This window comes from Bombyx mori, chromosome 17 (genome assembly GCF_030269925.1).
Source record: "Bombyx mori chromosome 17, ASM3026992v2".
Classification (NCBI taxonomy): Eukaryota; Metazoa; Arthropoda; class Insecta; order Lepidoptera; family Bombycidae; genus Bombyx; species Bombyx mori.
In genome coordinates, this window is record NC_085123.1 from 10112568 (window position 1) to 10132073 (window position 19506).

A 19506-nucleotide genomic window follows, 5' to 3' on the forward strand; every position below is an offset into this window, starting at 1 on the left:
CGAGAAGAAGACATTTTCAAGGCTTAAGTGTTCACTTCAAATACGACATTACATTGAGACGGTTTTAAGAAATTAACAACACACAATTCGTTTTTTGCATATAAAACTAAGGAATTTGCTTATAAAATAATAAATAGCTTGATTACGAAAAAGAAAATAATATGTGTTAGCTTATTTTGTAAAGGCATTACAATTAGAATTATAATAGATTTATATGTGCCGAATGTCTATAGTAGAAAAAAAATTTATAATAATGACTTCAATATATACATACGTCAGTTCAATTGTAGCTTTATGGAATATGCAAATATTTTTTAATTAATTAAGGATGCAATGTTACGCATTTATAAGCAGAAAATAGTACCAGCTTTACAAGAAATATATCTTTGTGGGAAACAAAGACAATGGCTGCCAAGTATTTAATGACATCTCAGAATCTCCGCATTAATTTTTTTTGTATTATAATGAGCAATTTATTAAAAAAAATGGCACTAAATGATTCGTTTACATCAGAATAGCTATCGCTGATTTGCTGATGATTTAATCATAACTGGCAATTTACATTACTAAGATTGACGTAAGCTTTGTTAATTTTTCAGCAAATCCTTTAGCTTTTCCATTGTACTAGAGGTCCCGCAGTAGTCGAAATTCGACTATAATTAATTGGAATTGTAAGTTTGTACACTATTATGATTGTATTTTATACTTCTATAATCACAAATTTCGCCAAGACTACACTATAGAAAAATATTAATAAAGACAAACAATATTTAATCTATTCTCAATTTGACAACAGACGTCAAGAACAAAAGTTTGACAATAAATAGTATGCATGCGTGTGTGCGTCAAATACATGGTATGTAGTGTGTGTAACGTTTTCTTTATTGATTTAATATATCTTTTATATATTATTTAAAAAAAAAAATAGCATTGTCCACTTCTTCTCTATATTCTCTATAAGTGTGGAAAATTTCATACTCCTCCGTCCGCGGAATTTTCGTAAAAAGGGATACAAAGTTTTTGCTTCACGTATTAATATATATCCATTGTATAGAATGTTACTGAGTATTTAATGTCAACAATCACTTTGATTCCTATCTATCCGTTGGGCGTTGCTAGAATACTGTTTTGTTATATGTGTATTTCTAAATTTTCGGTTTATATTTAAAATGCTACTTCAATGCATCAAGCCGTCCGTCCCTCAGTCTCAAATTTTGAATCAATTTGAGGTTGAATCTGATCTGCAAATTCGGAAATAGCGGAATCCTGTATGGTGTGGTTTAATAGTCAGTAGCTTTAGGAGACAAGCAGTATATAAGGAAAAATACGAATCCAAAATTAATTAATTAGTCCGTATAACGTCAGATCCTGTTCAAAGCAATAGGTACGAAATTGTTTGCAAGATACAATCATATTTAGAAGCGGTCAATCGTCAATTCAATCGCCCATGAACCTTGGGTCCTGTTTGAATGGGTTTGGGTGGCCAACGCCAAAATACTAAGCAAATCAAATAATCATTAAATAAATCATCATTATTTTTGGAAGAGCTTGTCTACCTAAATCAGTTTTAGACTACAGCGTCTTAATTTGCAAAACTTTCAATTTGCCCCCCAAACCCAGACAAGCGCATTCATTAGCTGAATTGTTTGAACGTTTTAAATTAACAACGATCCACGAACATTCTGTAATATTCCGCTCATTAATAAACATTATAAATGATTCAATGCATATCACATTAATTGTAGGAAACAGCGAATCACAGATAAATGTTTAGAATTTTCAGCATTGAACACGTTCTTGACTGATGGCTGGATCTGGTACCTAATGACATAATACTATGTTGAATGTTTTATAATAATCGGGCGTTTTCATGTTTTTTTTTTTTTATATCTAACCCGTTTAAAACGTCATACTTTTCGCTCGCGAACAAAATCTGTATAGTAGTAATTTCTTCTTATCAGCCCACAGACCTCCACTGCTGGACATAGGCCTCCCCCAAGCCTCGCCACAAAGACCGGTCCTGCGCTGCCTGCATCCAGCGGATCCCCGCGAACCTCAATAGACCGTCGGTCCATCTTGTGGGAGGCCTACCCACGTTACGTCTTCCGTTACGCGGTCGCCACTCAAGAACTTTCTGGCCCCAACGGATCAAACTAATTTGTTTGATCAAGCTAACCTTTCACACTAAATAGCGCAAGCGAATAATTTCTCCTGTGTTATGGTACACTACGGTACGGTACATCCAGAAATCGTAATACTGAATGTGTTCAACAAAGAAAATTACTCAGACCGGGAATCAATACCGAACATCGTAATACAGTGATCGCGTCGGTGACTACATTGACTAACGAGACCAGATAAGTGTAAACAGTAATTGCGAATCGCCCACAATTGTTGGCCTTAAAGGATTTTCACGCTAAAATCAATTCGTGCTGAAGCATCATGCAAATTTTCACAGTTTGCTAAACAATAAAGCACACGGCAGTAATCACCAGCTTCCATCACTATAAAATTAACATAACCATCGTTAACGCCTCAATAATATTCGCGCCGTAATGGATGACATCTATAAAACGTCAAATACGCCAATCACATCAATAAATACATCGATCAAATTACGACACTATTTGCATAGTCTAAAGTCCAAATTCGACTTCTGATTTTTTTGTTTTCTTCTAAGAAACATAGCACGTAGGTATACATGAAATAGTGAACCCCTAGTCTAAAGTTGGCACAGATAAAGTAATATTGTAGTAAATAAAAGTTATATTTGGGATTAACATATTTCAGTGTCAACGGTAACATAATATTATAATAATTATCAAGGTATTGTCAAGGTATACACGAAAAAATTCGCATGTAAAATAATAAAATTTCTAGATTTGGAACGATTCAAAGATACACGATTTATTATAATCGAAGCATACGTTTTCGATCGTCAAATGTAACACGAATAGCGGGAAACGAGACGTGATTTAATTTCGTTGTATTCAATGACCGAAATAATGTTGCCATTTTATATTCGAAATTTATTGTGAACTGGCCAGTTCAAACGAATTCAGATTTAAAATTTAAATAAGGCCTCGCTTTCGTAAAGGCTGATGTTATGAGCACGAAACGTGTGAAAGTCTTGCAAAAATTCGAAGAATACAATTTTTGTTTTTCTTCGGAAATTATGATGTAATCAATTGATATTTTAGGCAAGATGCTAGCAGTTTACTGGAAGTAGGTAGATAAGGTTTTTTTTATATCAGCTTGAGTCACCGAGCTACCTTTAGCCGACAACGGATATTTTTCCTCGTAATCAATTTAAATAAATTAATTTAGTTTTTCTGCAAGATAAAATTTTCTTTTTTTGTTATTTTCAAAAATAAACCAAAAACTGTAAACATGACGCCTCTTAGTTTGTTACTTATGTAATTGCCTATTTTAGAGTTGATTACAAATCTGATCAACTTCGCTTTGATTTATTAGCGATTATGATTTTAATAAACTTGGGAGGTCCGAGTAATTAAGTAATTAATAATAAATTACCACGAAGATAATTTTACATAATACGGAACATTAGTTATCGTAATATTTAATAACGAAAATCATCTCCGATTTCTTTCAATTTCATTTTTAATGAAGTAGATTGCCACGTGATTACATTGTAAACGTCAAAAGATCTTTTTGTGCACGTCATTAGATTGATTTCTATGTTTATCCCAGACAATCTCACAGCCCTCCTGGTGCTAAGTGATTAGCGTAGCATCAGAACGTAGCAATTCTTGAAACAAGAAATGAAATTCTTCATTATATAGTATATATACAGCTCTGTCAGCCTTCAAGCCTTTATACACAAAGGAAAGATTGATTCGCGGTGGAAATAGACAAAATAGATCCAACTTGTACGGACTCGAATACATAAGTTTTATTTTATAAGAATATTGAATAGTTATTGAGATATAATTGGTTTGATTGTACCCCAAAGTAATTCATTGAAATATAATATAAAAAAGTGTAATCGTCTTTTGGCTTAAAGCAATCTCTTATAGGCAACCGTTAGATTTACAAAAACAAAGAAAAAAGTGACTTATATTACGTAAATGTACTTACTAAATGTACTAAATTTGCAATATTTAACAAAAAAAACATAGTGTCTTTAGTTAGGTACATACTTATCTGGAGATATTTACACTATATATTTGTGTATTATATATACATATTAAATTAATAAACAGTACTTGTACATATATACTGTATACTGTATAAATATGCAATAAATATATTTCATTCAATATTACACAGGACTTGTTCGTATAATTATAATATAAACTTCATACACAACATTACAGTACTACCAGGCGATATTTACTACTAATAATTTATAAAAAAAAATATTTTTCATGTTAATACCAGTATCACGTACACAATCATTGAATATATTATACCTACATATTTATTTTACGTATTTACGTATGTACGTTTTAGGCATTTACTTTTTTTCATTTTGATACATATACATGACGATATTGGTACAATAGTCCGGTCCGCGTGAAGTTGGAATAGCCCCCTAAGCTACCAACGATTAGGCAGGAGAAAAAAAACGAATACACCAGTCCTAGTCGACTGTGCATTATTTATTAATTTTGCATTTTCTTCGGTTTTTGATTTTAAATTAAATCTAAGCATTTGCAACGTAACAATGAAAAGCAATGTTGACTATATATAATATTATATATTTGGTAGGAATCGAATTCTATTTTATTATTATAAATTTCTGCTAAACTAATGACTAACTAACAATTTATTTCTGTTCAATGAATTTAAGCAATTATTATTGAGAGGATTGTAATTATTAAATACAAATTAGTTCAGTTTTCGGGCCTCAATTAAACTAAATTTGAAATAGTCGCGTACAAAAATCACAGTACGAATGACAGTTGAAAAAGGGCGATTCACATTAGCGTTCGTCGACCGTGACAATTTCGACCATGAACACGGAAGCCGACGTACTGTTGTTTCGTATGTTTATATACGTACACGTGCAATAGTACAACACACATGTGTTTATTTTTGCTCATCCCGAAATAAGGTTATTTCCTTGGAATCGTGAAATGATTTCGCGAACGTATGAAGAACGTTGGCCTGGAGAGCGTTGCCCACTACTCCGCAGACACGTGACTGAAATTAGGTTACTTGAGAATAATGAATTATTCATGCTTCAAAGAACGTTCTAATCTTAAACATAAAGGGTATGACGAAATGAGTTGTACACCACATGACGAAAGGCATATTAGGTTCGTACTATCGTTAATATCGATAGGTTAGGTTGACTCACGGTGAACAAAAAATCGCTTACTCTATAACAGAAGGCTTCGAATGAATCACAAACCAACACGTAATTATTACAACATTATTAAAATACGATGCGTATACCGAAATTGAAAAATTCGATTCGCGTGCAAAAGCTGAATTTGCATTAATGCAGCAAAATCAATAGACCTAGTTGCTGGGGCGCTAGGTAACCTGCTTACAAAAGGCTTTCCTATTTTTCATCGAGTCATATATTACTTGATCAAAACGTTTTGCGTAAGAGGATTCGCGTTACCAAGTGCCGATATGGCTATAAACTGTTACTACGCTTGATTGGTAATTAATTCTACACAACTTTTTCAATGTCAAGGCCACCTTTTCAAAATAATCGACGAAAACTCCACAATCTGGTTATTGAAAAAAAGAATATGTAATTTTACTCATAAATCAAGTTTCGACATTGCTAATATGTATAATTCTAAGAAGGTTACCTACCCGTTGTTTAAGATTGAATTTTAATTTATGAAATTTATTGATATTTTAAAAATAGTTTTGTTTTTTGATCGTAATGCGATGATGCGAGGATTATATTTACTAAATATAATACTCAACGGTAAATGTTCTGGAAATGTGGAGCTGAAGAATAATGTTCGGGATACCGTGGAGTGAATTTTGCACTAATAAGTCTTCGATCGAATCTAACGGAGCTGGGGAGAGCGAGGAAGGAGACACAGTAAATTGAAATAATACCATCGTAAATTACATAGTGGAATAGCGACACCCAATGCGTTTTAATCCACCATAATACTCAAAAAGAAAAAATGTGCATTGCCCTTTTTTTGGTGACAAATAAAAGCTTTACTCAGCGTATAGAAACTCTTAGTAATTCTGGCGATAATTAACGTCAAAGCGTCCGAACGGCTTTGGAGGATAAACTTGTATCTAAGCAGTAAGTAGTAGTAGAGCTCACGGCCCACCTGGTGTGAAATGGTTAGCGGTGCCCATAGACATCTACAACGTAAATGCCACCACCTACCATGAGATATGGTTCTATGGTCTCCGTTTTTACAGTATAACGGCTGCTCCACCCTTCAAACCGAAACGGATTACTGCTTCACGGCAGAAATAGGCAGGGTGGTGGTACTCACCCGGGCGAACTCACAAGAGGTCCTACCACCAGTAATGAAGTAAGAATGTTTGTTTCTGTCGCCATTTTAAAAATCGAATTAATAATCATAATCAATAATCTTAAATAGTATCAATTCAAATTCAATCAATATTAAATAATAATCAATAACCTTTTGCTTTCCTAAGACTAGAATTTGGAATTGAATGGATTCGTAATACCTAAAAAATTGAATGCGCGGGGATATTTGATGATAACTCATGTTGACGTCAAGTATACTCTATTCTAAACGTTTGTATGAAAGCTATAGCTAATGTTATCACTTTCTGCTGAATCTTTGTCTGTGAAATCCTTTGAATGTCGCCATCAAGTCTAACACAGCGAGACAGGTCTGTAATATGAACAGCCTTGCAGTGACGTCCTTTATAAAACTTATTGATGAGCTAACCTTTTTACGTGCGTGTATTTTTTTTTTACTACATTTCTGCAAACCTTTTAAATTAACACCGTAAGATGTGTAGGAAATTCTAAAAGCAAAGTTAAGTTTCCATTGCAAGGAATTTAAAAAAAAATTTAAATCAAAATTCGAACTTCTGGTAGACATATTTATTAGATCACATAACCTGTATGAAAGCGACTACGATGTCAATTATTTTACGTAATCATTAATTATTAAGTATTTATCAATCTCATGTCATGTCTTTTGTAATTACTTCCTGTATAATTGTAGCTGCAAGTAATTATTGCCACATAGTTAATGAAACATATGAAATTAATTACTGTTCTGAGGCATCTCTGATTCTGACGTAAGAGAGAACTCAACATAGATAAAGCACATTTCCTTTACAAATTTTAGTATTTTTGTGAAATGTTCTGTGTCATCAACAATAAATTTACCTAAATTACTAATACTAATTTTGTACGACCGAACGAAGCAGTCAAGCGTTCAGTTTTCATGTCTCGAGGTGGGTGGCGGCAATCTCGTTTGAGATGTCTGTGGACTCCACTAATCACTAAACACCCGGTCGGCCTTGGGTTCGTGTATATCTATGCAATAAAAAGTACAAAAATCTCTGATTACCCTGTTACTTATAATTTAATACGTTGTGTACATGTTCAACATAACAAAAATATTATGGAATTGCAAGACTTTTCATCGGTTTTCCCGAGTCGTAAGCGTAATTGAAAATGCTTACTAAAATAACTTTTAGTTCTTATTAGTTTTAAGAAGTTTACTTTTTTTTTTATTGCTTAGTTGAGTGGACGAGCTCATAGCCCACCTGGTGTTAAGTGGTTACTGGTGCCCACAGACATCTACAACGTAAATGCCGCCACCCACCTTGAGATATGAGTTCTAAGGTCTCAGTATAGTTACAACGGCTGCCCCGCCCTTCACACCGAAACGCGTTCATTACTGCTTCACGGCAGAAATAGGCGGGATGGTAGTACCTACCCGTGCGGACTCACAAGAGGTCCTACCACCAGTAATTACGCGAATTATAATTTTGCGGGATTGATTTGTATTACACGATGTTATTCCTTAACCAAAGTCAATCAAGAAAATTAAAAGTCTAGATAAATTTTTTTCATAAAAAAAATAAAGGGTAGTTAGCACAACATTAAAATGTTGACGGAATAACTCCTTGGTCATCCGTGACCACGAACACGGCAAAGTATTTAAAACTTCAAGAATAATATTAAAATGACAACAAAAAACGCGAGATTAAACCATAAAAGTAATGTAAATTTTTACAGCATTAGTTTGAGTTCGCCAGTGAGACAATCGCAATTAAAGTTATTCTTTAAAACAATGTGGCGTGTCGTCTCTTCATTGTCTTAACGTGACTAGTCGCGTCGTCGGTCAGTAACATGAGACAATGAGGACACCGATAACTACCGACCTTGTCTAAACTAAACTTATACAATCATCAACAGATTTCTATTTCTAATCATGTAAGACGGATAACCTTTGAAAAAATCCAGAGCTAAATTTATGTATAGCTTTTTAAATTTTATTGTGCAGATGGGTAAAGGAGTTTACGGCCCAATCAACGTAAAATGGCTTTCGGCCCATAGGGGCATCACAACTGGCTGTCATCCAGCTTAAAATATAAGGTTGAAGTCTTAGCTGGCACACGACATTTTCAAGCTTTATGCTTGACATGTGCATCACCTTTCATGACTGCTACGCAGCAGGTTTGGCTGGATCGTGGTACCTACCCATGCGAGTATACCTTACCAACAGTACCTTAGTTATTATATTACATACAATAAAAATAGAGAATATTATTCGAATAAAGTTTTTAAATTTAAAATATTCTTGTTAGGAATCTGTTTTGATTTCTAGATTTTATTTAAATTAAATTTGTGCGTCTGATGCTGTCTTTTTTGAGTATCACTATATTCATCAGATTATTATTTATCAGATGCCAAAATAGAAAAAAAAAACGAAAAATTAAAGGTAAAGGCAGCCGTTTTTCCGATTGCATTTGTCAAGGCCCTATGGTTTAAAACTAGATTATAAGAATCAAAATGGATGCATTCAATAATATGTACAATCATCGGGCTAAGATGAAACTCTTATAATTACGGATTCTTCAAAGAACTTCAGTTTGCCAGGTTGCTCTAGTTTGTTTATGTAATTTTGAATGATGGTAAGTACAGCAACGTCTCAATGTAACAACTGCAATTACAATTATATTCCCTACTAGCGACCCGCCCTCGCTTCGCTTCGGAAACATTAAAACACACATGAAACAAAAAAAAATTAAAAAAAATTTAAAAAAAGTAGCCTATGTTCATCAGGGACAATGTCAGCTTCTAATGGAAAAAGAATTTTTCAAATCGGTCCAGTAGTTTCGGAGCCTATTCGAAACAAACAAACAAACAAATCTTTCCTCTTTATAATATTAGTATAGATTTATACTGTGTTTAGAAACGCGATCAGCTAAACTTAGCCGATACTGATTTAGCATAAGACTTTATATCAAACATTCAATAGATCCCGTTGAGCTGAAGTTATCGATTGAGCAACAACCGGAAAGCGTTGATTTCGATTCGATTACACTAACAAAAATCGCATGGTTCGTTTGGTAAGTTTTCTGTAATTAAAATTTTTATGTTCATAAATCGCCTAAAAGGATTTAAAATTTAAATAGAAATAAACACAAGTGGATTTTCTAAAGTGAAACAATTTTAAACAAAGTCGTTGAACATATTAAATTTATTAATAGTTCTGTGTGATTTATATAATATAAATTCTGAGTGCTAAATATTAATTGAATTTTATGTGTGAATCTATATACCAGAATCGTGTTCGATTGTGATTGTATGTACTACAAGCGAATGTTTTCAAACATCAATTTTCAATAAGTACTCGGCAACTGAATTGATAGAATTGACAAACAAACTCAAGGTCAATAGCACATTCATTGTAAATTGTAACCCACAATAATTGATACTCAAAATAGATAAACAAATTTTAAATATAACATGTTTTTTTTTATTGGCATTGTAGGCACTCGAGCATGCGGCCTGTCTGATGGTAAATAGTGATGGATTGCAACTACAACGAAAACTATTTTAAACTATTTTTATTTTATTAAGACTACCATTTTACAAATAGAACCCGAATTTAACGTGAAACTTTTCTCAAAAATTAGTGATTTTAATAGTCTCTTTAGTGACAATGTTTTAATCAAAAAGCTTAAATTAACATTAAATTATTATACGTACAAACGATGTTGGTTCTCTCTCGCATAACATGGTAGGTTTAGGTTAATTTACGTCACTTTAGTAGGTAATAACAATTGGCGTTTGTCGAAAACGCACGCTGATATCACGTGAAACGCATATAAACACAAACACGCGAAGGCGCGTGCGTGTCCATTTCTTTGAGTCTATCTTCATCTATACTAATATTATAAAGAGGAAAGATTCGTTTGTTTGTTTGTATTGAATAGGCTCCGAAACTAATGAACGGATTTGAAAAATTCTTTCACTGTTAGGAAGTTACACTATTCCAGAGTAACATAGGCGATAATCTTTTTTGAAAAAAAATTAGGGATCCTTACTAAAACTCCAATAATGTAACTCAAGGTGTAAAAAAAATACCTAAAATATTCTTTACATTGAGTGCCCTGCGAAAACTATTGATGAAAGAATAAAATAATGCTCTACGACTTTGTAGAACACATTATCATTTACAAAAAGCGTCGCGACAGCATATGTCTAACTATTATAGTTATGCCGCAATAAGTGTTCTTTTATTTAAAAAAATAAAACAAATGTTAAATATCGTTGAAATTTTTGTTAAAGACCCGAGCAGAGCCGGAGTGTGCCGCTAGTTGGTTATAAAGCTAAATTACAATTCGTATTCCGCCATTTTTTATTTAAAAAAAAAAATTCCCATAAATTTTATTATTTATATTTAAATACATAATTGTTGTAGCAAAACTTTATCGAACGTCCTTTAAATTGGTTTACTGCAATTAATTTATTAAGATTAACATATTCTGTGTACGTCAATGACAAATTATGATTCCAGTATTGAATTCCAGACATGCCACCTTTTCCTTTTTTCCAACTACATATGTATAACACCACTCAATATACCATAAAGAAAACCAAAGATAATAACCATAAAACAACCGTATCGACGAAAATTGTAATGTATTCGAAATATCTTCTTCATGCGCTTATTCCACCATGCGGGGTCGCCGTGCAATGTCATATTTTCCATTCGGGTCTATCGTATGTCATCTTTGTACTTTCACCCTTGTCACGCATACCCTCTTTCACACAGCCTCTTCCAAGTCTTTTTGTGACCACCCTTCTTCACATTACTGTCGGACAGATGGACAACGTCTACAGAAACGGTGGATATAATATTATAACAATGAAAAACGCGATATCAGTTTGATCAGTGCGAGTTTTTAACGTTCTCGATAGTGTAAAAGTTAACTCAAATTTGTATGGAGTTAAAATGTTTGCCTACGTTTGCCTCTAGGGGCGCTTTTATGCTTTAGGTAAATATAATGTTTTTTTTCCCTGCCTATGCTGATAATAGCATTGTGAGGCTATTTAAGCCTCTCCTTGACGTGTAGGTGAGCTCACGGGGCTCAAACCGGCAGTGTTGCTAATCCTGGTACTAGCAAGAGTAGTGCTTCGCAGAATCTACCACCGGATCAGATCACCGCGACCCACTGTGAAGATCCGGCGAGAAACTCAGTGGGCTGTCTCTATGGGTTGTATATGTATGTATATCGTGTACCCATACATAAAAACGATAAACATTTGCGATTATGACATCAACTGACTATTCGCTTCATGAGGCAATCGTGATTTGACGTTTTTCCGCGTAGTCAAGAAGAAATAGTTTAAAAAAAGTTCTATATGTTCGCCGACGACTTAAAATTCTTCAGGAAAGTAAACTCATCTCTTGACTCTGAATTATTGCAAAGGGATTTGGATTTGTTTGGCTGGTGCAGTGCGAATGGCATGAGTCTGAATATCAGTAAATGCTATGTAATTCGTTTTACTAGAAAAAGACGCTCATTTTCCAGAACGTATCATATTAATGGTGCACCACTATCTGAGGTAGACTCTATTAGGGATCTGGGTGTGACCATTGATAGTAAGCTGCAATTCAGCACACATATTCAGAATATTACCAGAAAGAGCTTTAAAACATTGGGATTTATATTTCGCAATTGCAAAGATTTCAAAAAACCAAACACTAAGATCACAATTTATAATGCTCTCGTACGCAGTACCTTGGAATATTGCTGCATTGTGTGGAATCCTTACTATGAAATATACAAGAAACGATTGGAAAGTGTCCAGAAACGGTTTCTATGGTACTTGTCTTACAACTACAATCTGGGTAGGAAGTTACCCAGCTATGAAGATAGACTTTGCCACTTTAATTTAGACTCTCTTCTAAACCGGAGAAAACTAATGGGGGGTATATTTCTGTACAAATTAATTCATGGAATAACCGACACACCTAATCTATTAACCCAAATAAAAATATCAGCCCCTAAGTACCTACCAAGAACGAAGAAATATAAACCGTTTATAAGAAAGCCCGCTCGGTCGAATTTAGGTGCTTACTCTCCCTTAAACAGAATCCTTTGGGACTACAATAATGTCCACGGTAGCGCGGTCTCCGTCAATGTTCCTTCGGAGTTGTCCGATTGCGCTGAACTTATTTTAAGTGAAATAGATGTTTTTTCTGACTGTCTCACTACTTACAGGAAAAATCTGTCGCGGATCATCTCCCAACTAAATTAATCTTAAGCAATGAATGAAATGTATTCAAATCTTAGCTGTATATTTTTTTTATTTTTGATGTTAATGCACTGTCGATTGCACCTATAATTGAGGTGACATCTGCCATGAACTTTTGTCAATTTGTCAATGTTTAGTATTGATGATCACTTTGTTGGTGCGACTTAATAAATAAATAAATAAATAAAAATAAATCTGAACACACTTCTTCAGGGCCATGAGTGGTTTAATCTACGAAGTATCGCTCAGTTTTACCACTAAATGTTAACAAACATACACAATTGTTTTCGATTATTTAATATTAGTGTGGATTAGTAGCGATTGCGTCAGTCGGCAGCTAATTTCGGGCGCCACATTCATCCTAGCTTGATTGAAACTCTAATACTGGGTATTTAACTGTGTGTGTAACAAATATTCGTGCTATTTGCTCAAAACAAAATGAGCCCAACGTTCCTATTCTAAAATTTAAATTGTCTACTATCTATGTATATTAACCGATCAGCTCAGAGGTCAATGTTAACTATCCGCCCTATAAAGAATCAGAACTATTAGTAATTAGTGGAAATTTAATATTTATTCAGATCTTTTTGTTCTTGTTGTTTGTTTCTCCTAATTTAATTAATTTTAATTGATACAGCCTTTTATCAAACTTTTTCAGTGTGATTAGTCTATCTATTAGTAAATGTACTATTTTATCAAATAAGATACGTGAATGGAAAAGTTTAATTTATCATTACCCGTACCCCTATGCATTTATCTTTAGCAGTTCCTTGACTTCAAATTAATTAATGATAATTTATGATAAGTGATTAAACTTTGGTAAAAACAAAAGCGTTGACGTGAAATTTTAAGGAATGCGTCCGTAATCTATGTACTTTTGAATGTACGTAGTTCAAAAGATTATCATCGATATTATCATCGATTTCGCGAATTGTATAATTAAAAGTACTTTTACGGTTTAATCTCGCATTTATCAAAGTCATTATATGTATCAGTAGTGATGTTTCGAATACTTTTCAATTTTCGTGGTCACGACTCTTCATAACACGGCTCTAAAACAGGATTGAAATATATTTGCGGACTATTTTGGACCGATTGCTACAACAAATTTCTTACACATATGCCATATATTTATGATTTGACGCGTCTAGGTGTGCTGAATGTAAATGTTTGATTTCATTTTGCACAACAAAGAGAATCCTTATTTGAGACGAGTTAACCCACTTAACGTAGGTATATTTTTCTCAGAAATAAGTGATGTTACAAGATTTATTGACAATATCAATTAGGCATGACTACATGAGCGAGGTGTTACCTCCATGTTCAGACGAATAATGCATATATTACAACAAATAAACTAAATATTTTACAAGGTACATTTTTTTTTTCAAGTCAAGTCTAAGAATCCTTTAAGCAGTTTGACTGATACTTCGACCCGATGCCTCAAAGTAAGTGGCAGTATTTTGCTGCCCATGGGCTACACTTCACACCAGACGAGCTATAAATTGGCATGGCATTATTAAGTTTCTCAGTACATTTTAGTGTTCGGGGTATGTGTATTGTTGTGCTTGTCGTATTCATTTTCGACGTCAATGAGACAGGCGAACATTCTAGCTTGGTTTGTTTAAAAGTTGAACATGTCTCATTCGCTTTGTTATCTATAAAAAGTATAAGACAATCCGATTTTAAATTTTAGACTTCTCGCGTATACAAAGCGTGTCTTTTTTTTTTTTTAACCTATTCTGATAGCCTTGAGAGGCTATTTCAGCTTCACCCTAACGTTTGTAGGTGAGCTCGCGGGGCTCAACCGGAGAGTTGCTAACACTGACCCTAGCAAGAACAGTGCTTCGCAGAATCTACCACCGGATCGGAAACGCGACCCACTGAGAAGATCTGGCGCAAAGCGTGTCAATGTAACTATTCCGATTCGCTAAAATGTAGTTAGTATGTCAACTAGAATGTTTAATTAGCCCTGACCACGGTTAGAAACTAAGACCAATGTATTTCATAGCATACTACTATATTTTTAAATATACTATTTCAGTAATTCGTACCTACGTGTAAGATATCAAAAACGATTACAAATTGTTTCAGTGTTTGTATCTCTTTAAGTGATTGAAGAGTTTTTTTTTCTTCGATGACTAAACTTAGAAAACGGGTATAGTATACTATCTTATTTCCACTAAAATACCACTCCGATATTAAATGATATTTTTTAACTAATAAATTCGCGATCAACAATCCATCAAGTGCAACAAATATTAGGTTAGCTTACATTTCAAGTATAAATCTAAATACAGACGTGGCGCCAATGAAACCGTTGATCATGACTAGATGTATTACATTATATTTGCATCTTTACCAATCTACATACGTTTAAGGACGATATTTTTATTAAAATTGATTTTTTACTGGTGGTAGGACCTCTTGTGAGTCCGCACAGGTAGGTACCACCACCCTGTCTGTTTCTGCCGTGAAGCAGTAATGCGTTTCGGTTTGAAGGGTGGGGCAGCCGTTGTAACTATACTTGAGACCTTAGAACTTATATCTCAAGGTGGGTGACGCATTTACGTTGTAGATGTCTATGGGCTCCAGTAACTACTTAAGACCAGGTGGGCTGTGAGCTCGTCCATCTATCTAAGCAATAAATAAATAAAAGAGTAAATTTCTTATCTAGCCATTGAAGACAAACCAATTGCACCTCAACAACCTACATTTAATAGCTATATACCTAGCACCGTTACTAATCACTACATAGTATAAAACAAAGTCGCTTTCTCTGTCCCTATATCTGTCTGTCCCTATGTATGCTTAAATCTTTAAAACTACGCAACGGATTTTGATGCGGTTTTTTTTAATAGATAGAGTGATTGAAGAAGAAGGTTTATATGTATAATAACAACCATTAAATAGTGGAGAAATCAATAATAATTTACAGTTTCCGAAGCGAAGTGAGGGCGGGTCGCTAGTTATCAAATAAAACTTAATAAGTTATACACAACCGCCTACAATAGAATAATATTGTAATGAACGCAGCAAAATATCGATTTAAATAGACCGGTGTGAATGCAATGGAGTTTCTGGAAATAAATCTACCGCTTACTTTTAATGCGATACCGTATAAAATGAATGTAAATAGTTTTTTCTAATTATTGGGTATATCCGATTGAGCGTCGATTCTCGTATTTTGTTAGTACATATTTAGCCATAATCACAGTTACTTTTGGCCGCGTTTCACTGGGAAGTACTTCAAAATTATATACAGGATATTTAATATCGCAACTCGTGATGCCAAATGTAGGTAATCGTTGAAAGTATAATAGCGTCGCTCATCGTTTGTTTTGGCACCTAATGACGTCACACTTAATAAAATTGCGCTCAGCCGAGTTTCATAATGTTTGAGCAGTAATTTTGAAAAATAGGATCCTTCCGGTACCGTACTGATAATTTATTTTTATTAAAAATAGAAAATTAGCATTTCCTAACTACTATTAACTTACCAAAGTTAGGAATATTCATACGAAACCTTATCAATTATTGTTCTTCACGATCAAGTAATTTTTTTTTAATATTCTACATTAAATATTACTACAATTTATTTTTTCACAAGTGATTTACCTAATGTCACATGCATTTTAAATTAAACATTCAAAATTTTCAATCAAACTGTCTCTACTTTAAAATAATTTAAATATCTACAAATTAGATGATGCACCTAAGAAAAAATACTGTGATAATATAACAATTCAAAGTACCAGAACCATAAGCTCGTCATTCTAAATTTTATTTCTTCATAATATAAATAAATTTAGCTCGATAGTATCCTTTTTTGTGGCGAGTGAAAAAAGTCGTAGAGCCACCAACGGGCCACTGAGACTGGCCAATAGATAAATTTTATTAAACTCACTGCATACAAAGGAGAAGTTTCTTTGAATGCCGATTTCTTTTTATTTAGTTGTTCGAAGACGTTCATTTTGTTATTATTCTACGAAATAGCTAGACCGGTCCTTGAATGAATGAATCATTATCCTGCCCTTCTCCCATTCACCTGGGGTCGGCGCAACATGTTTTCTCCTTCCATACTCTTCTATCATATACCATTTTTTCGTTCACTCCCCTCTTACCCATATCGTCTTTGACACAATCCATCCATTTTTTCTTAGGTCTACCTCTTCCTCGATATCCTTCCACATTCATAGTTAACACTCTCTTACCAACCTCATTTTCATTTCGTCTCATCACATGTCCATATCATCCCAAGCGCGCACTCCTCAGCTTCTCTGTCACAGGTGCCACTTTCAGACTTCCTCTAAGATATTCATTCCATATTATATCCATTCTCGTTACTCCACACATCCATCGCAACATTCGCATCTCTGCTGCATGCAATCGCCTTGCATCCGCCACTTTTGTTGAATAAATATGTGCTTTAAATCAAGCCATTGCAGAGTGGTTGGAAATGGCAAAGGTACCGGTGTATCGAATCGCATTTACCGTCGGATGCATGATTCAATCTCAATTACAATTTCCTGATAATAGGTTGTTTCAATGCAAGGAAGAGCATTGTATTAACTATTGATAAGGCCACCTCCTTTGCAGTTACGTGCTTTGTATCAAAATCACCGCTATTGGCCGAATTCGCGCATGCGAAACTCAACTTTAGCAACTCATATTTAGTAACACGTATTGCTTGATCGATTCTAAAACAAGTATGTGGACTGTGGACCAGTTGAACGCAACGGTTGTTGCCAAACTATGTCCGATATAAAAGAATCAGTGATTCATTTTATAAACCAGTTTTTGAAGTTTTTTCTTCGTTATGAGTTCTCGGAAAATGCCATTGAGACTAAGGTTATTTATATTTTATACATAGATCGATAGATATGTATAAATAGGTATTATTATAATTGGCGTCACCAAAGAATCGATCGTCACGATCTACTACTATCTGGAAATTCCAATTCTCGTATCATAGCTATTTATTGTTATGATAATGTGATATTTAAAACTAGTTTTCGTCTTTTATTAAATCATATAATAATGTGAATAATAAAAAAAAAACAAATAATTGAATCTCTCTCCCCGTGAGCTCTCGCCTACACATCCTTGTGCTTAATGTGAGTTTTTTAACGTTCTCGATAGCTTAAAAGTTAACTCAAATTGGTATGCAGTTGGAACAGCACCCCTAGCGGCAAACGTAGGCAAACGTTCCAACTCTATACAAATTTTACGCTAGCGAGAACATTACAAAACTCGCACTAAGTACACCGGTGAAGCCAGAATAGCCCCTCGAGGTACTGGCAGGAGGCAGGCAAAAAAACGTTTACATTACCAGTAAAATCATGAGTTTGTGGTAAATGGGAACAGGAAAGTCCGGTTCGAAGGATGGGACAATCGATATACGATGCAATAGAGACTTGGATCGCATTCCTTATCTACACAATAAAGTCTGGGTGAGGAACGCATGCATATTTCACGGCATAAATAGAAAGGGCTATGGCCACGGAATAGATAATTAAGGTTATCTATTCCGTGGCTCTAGCACAGACTCAAGACGCTTCTTACTTTATATAAAAACTTTTTATTTATTTTAGATATTATAAATAAATATAAATATTAAATGTACCTCTTTACTCAATTTAAGCGCACTTTTGCGTCAAATAGCTGCATTGAAACGCATTGTTCAGTTGTGTTGTAATAATTCGTAAAATAGAAAACGAATTTCCTTACCATTGGCTCCTCGCGTTGAGGCTCTAGACCAGACATCAACACAATTTTTTTTTAGTTCTATGTATATGTATGGTGTTTGAATATAAGTTTCCGGTACATGTGACGTGTTCCCAGGTGGTCACAATTAGATGTCTGTTAGCAGTACATGTGTATATATTATTATTCACTGTTCGTTTACCAGTGTGAGGTACAACAACAAAGTTCATTTTTTTACTGATTTTATTTAAATACCTATTTTATGTGAAGGTTATATATATTACTATATTATTTACAACATGATGAAGATTGCTGATATGACTGTTACGTATCTTTACCATTATTCAACTTTATATGGAAAGAGAATTCAAAAATTTTGAGGTTAAGAAAACAGCGTAGGTTAGTTAGTACGTAATGCAAACATTATTCGCGCCATTTATCAACGCTACAATGTTATCAGTCACCTGATAAGAACGACATTTAAAATCAATCCAGTGCTTATACTAGAAAAAAACAAGACTCACCTTCATATATGGACCTATCATAAAGAATTATTCTTGGATGTTTCGCGAAATAAATTCACGAAACGATTTTAAGTTAGTTTTTTTTTTTAATGTAATAATTTACTAAAGTTTTCACAGCAACAGTATCACAGAATTTTGGACGCGACTACACAGCACTGTTTGCATGCGGTCGCAATGTCAATTCGATTTCACAATTTAGCACATGTTCTTTTATTTAAAATTAAAGCAACAACAAAAAAAAAAACGAATTATAAATTAAATACGTTACGTAATCTATTTCTTTTTAGGCATATTTATAACGTTACCGATACGAGAAGCACTAGTTTCTTGTTATAAAAAAAAATCGCGGCGGGATGTTTGCACGCACAAGACGCGGCGAATGTCGACCGTGCGTTGTCCAAGCGATGACTGAACGAGCGCTGTAAAATTCTACACTTGTATATTCGCGACGTTAAAAAATAATTACAACGACTGCGATGGAAGCCCCGCGGAACGTTTCATTGGAACTGTTATCTAACCGACGCGTCGTATCCAACGCACGACCAACGCGGGCTCGATCAG

At 34.1% G+C, this 19506-nt stretch overlaps 1 protein-coding gene across 2 annotated transcripts in view; it reads right to left on the minus strand.

Annotated features, from left to right (window-relative positions):
- The window catches only part of LOC101739197 (G protein-activated inward rectifier potassium channel 3), a 69829-nt gene extending 50323 nt beyond the window's left edge, over positions 1–19506 (minus strand). For both annotated transcript variants that reach the window (XM_012695801.4, XM_012695803.4), the window contains exon 1: positions 18946–19506. The gene's annotated coding sequence lies outside the window, so the exon portion shown is untranslated. The remainder of the gene's footprint in view (positions 1–18945) is intronic.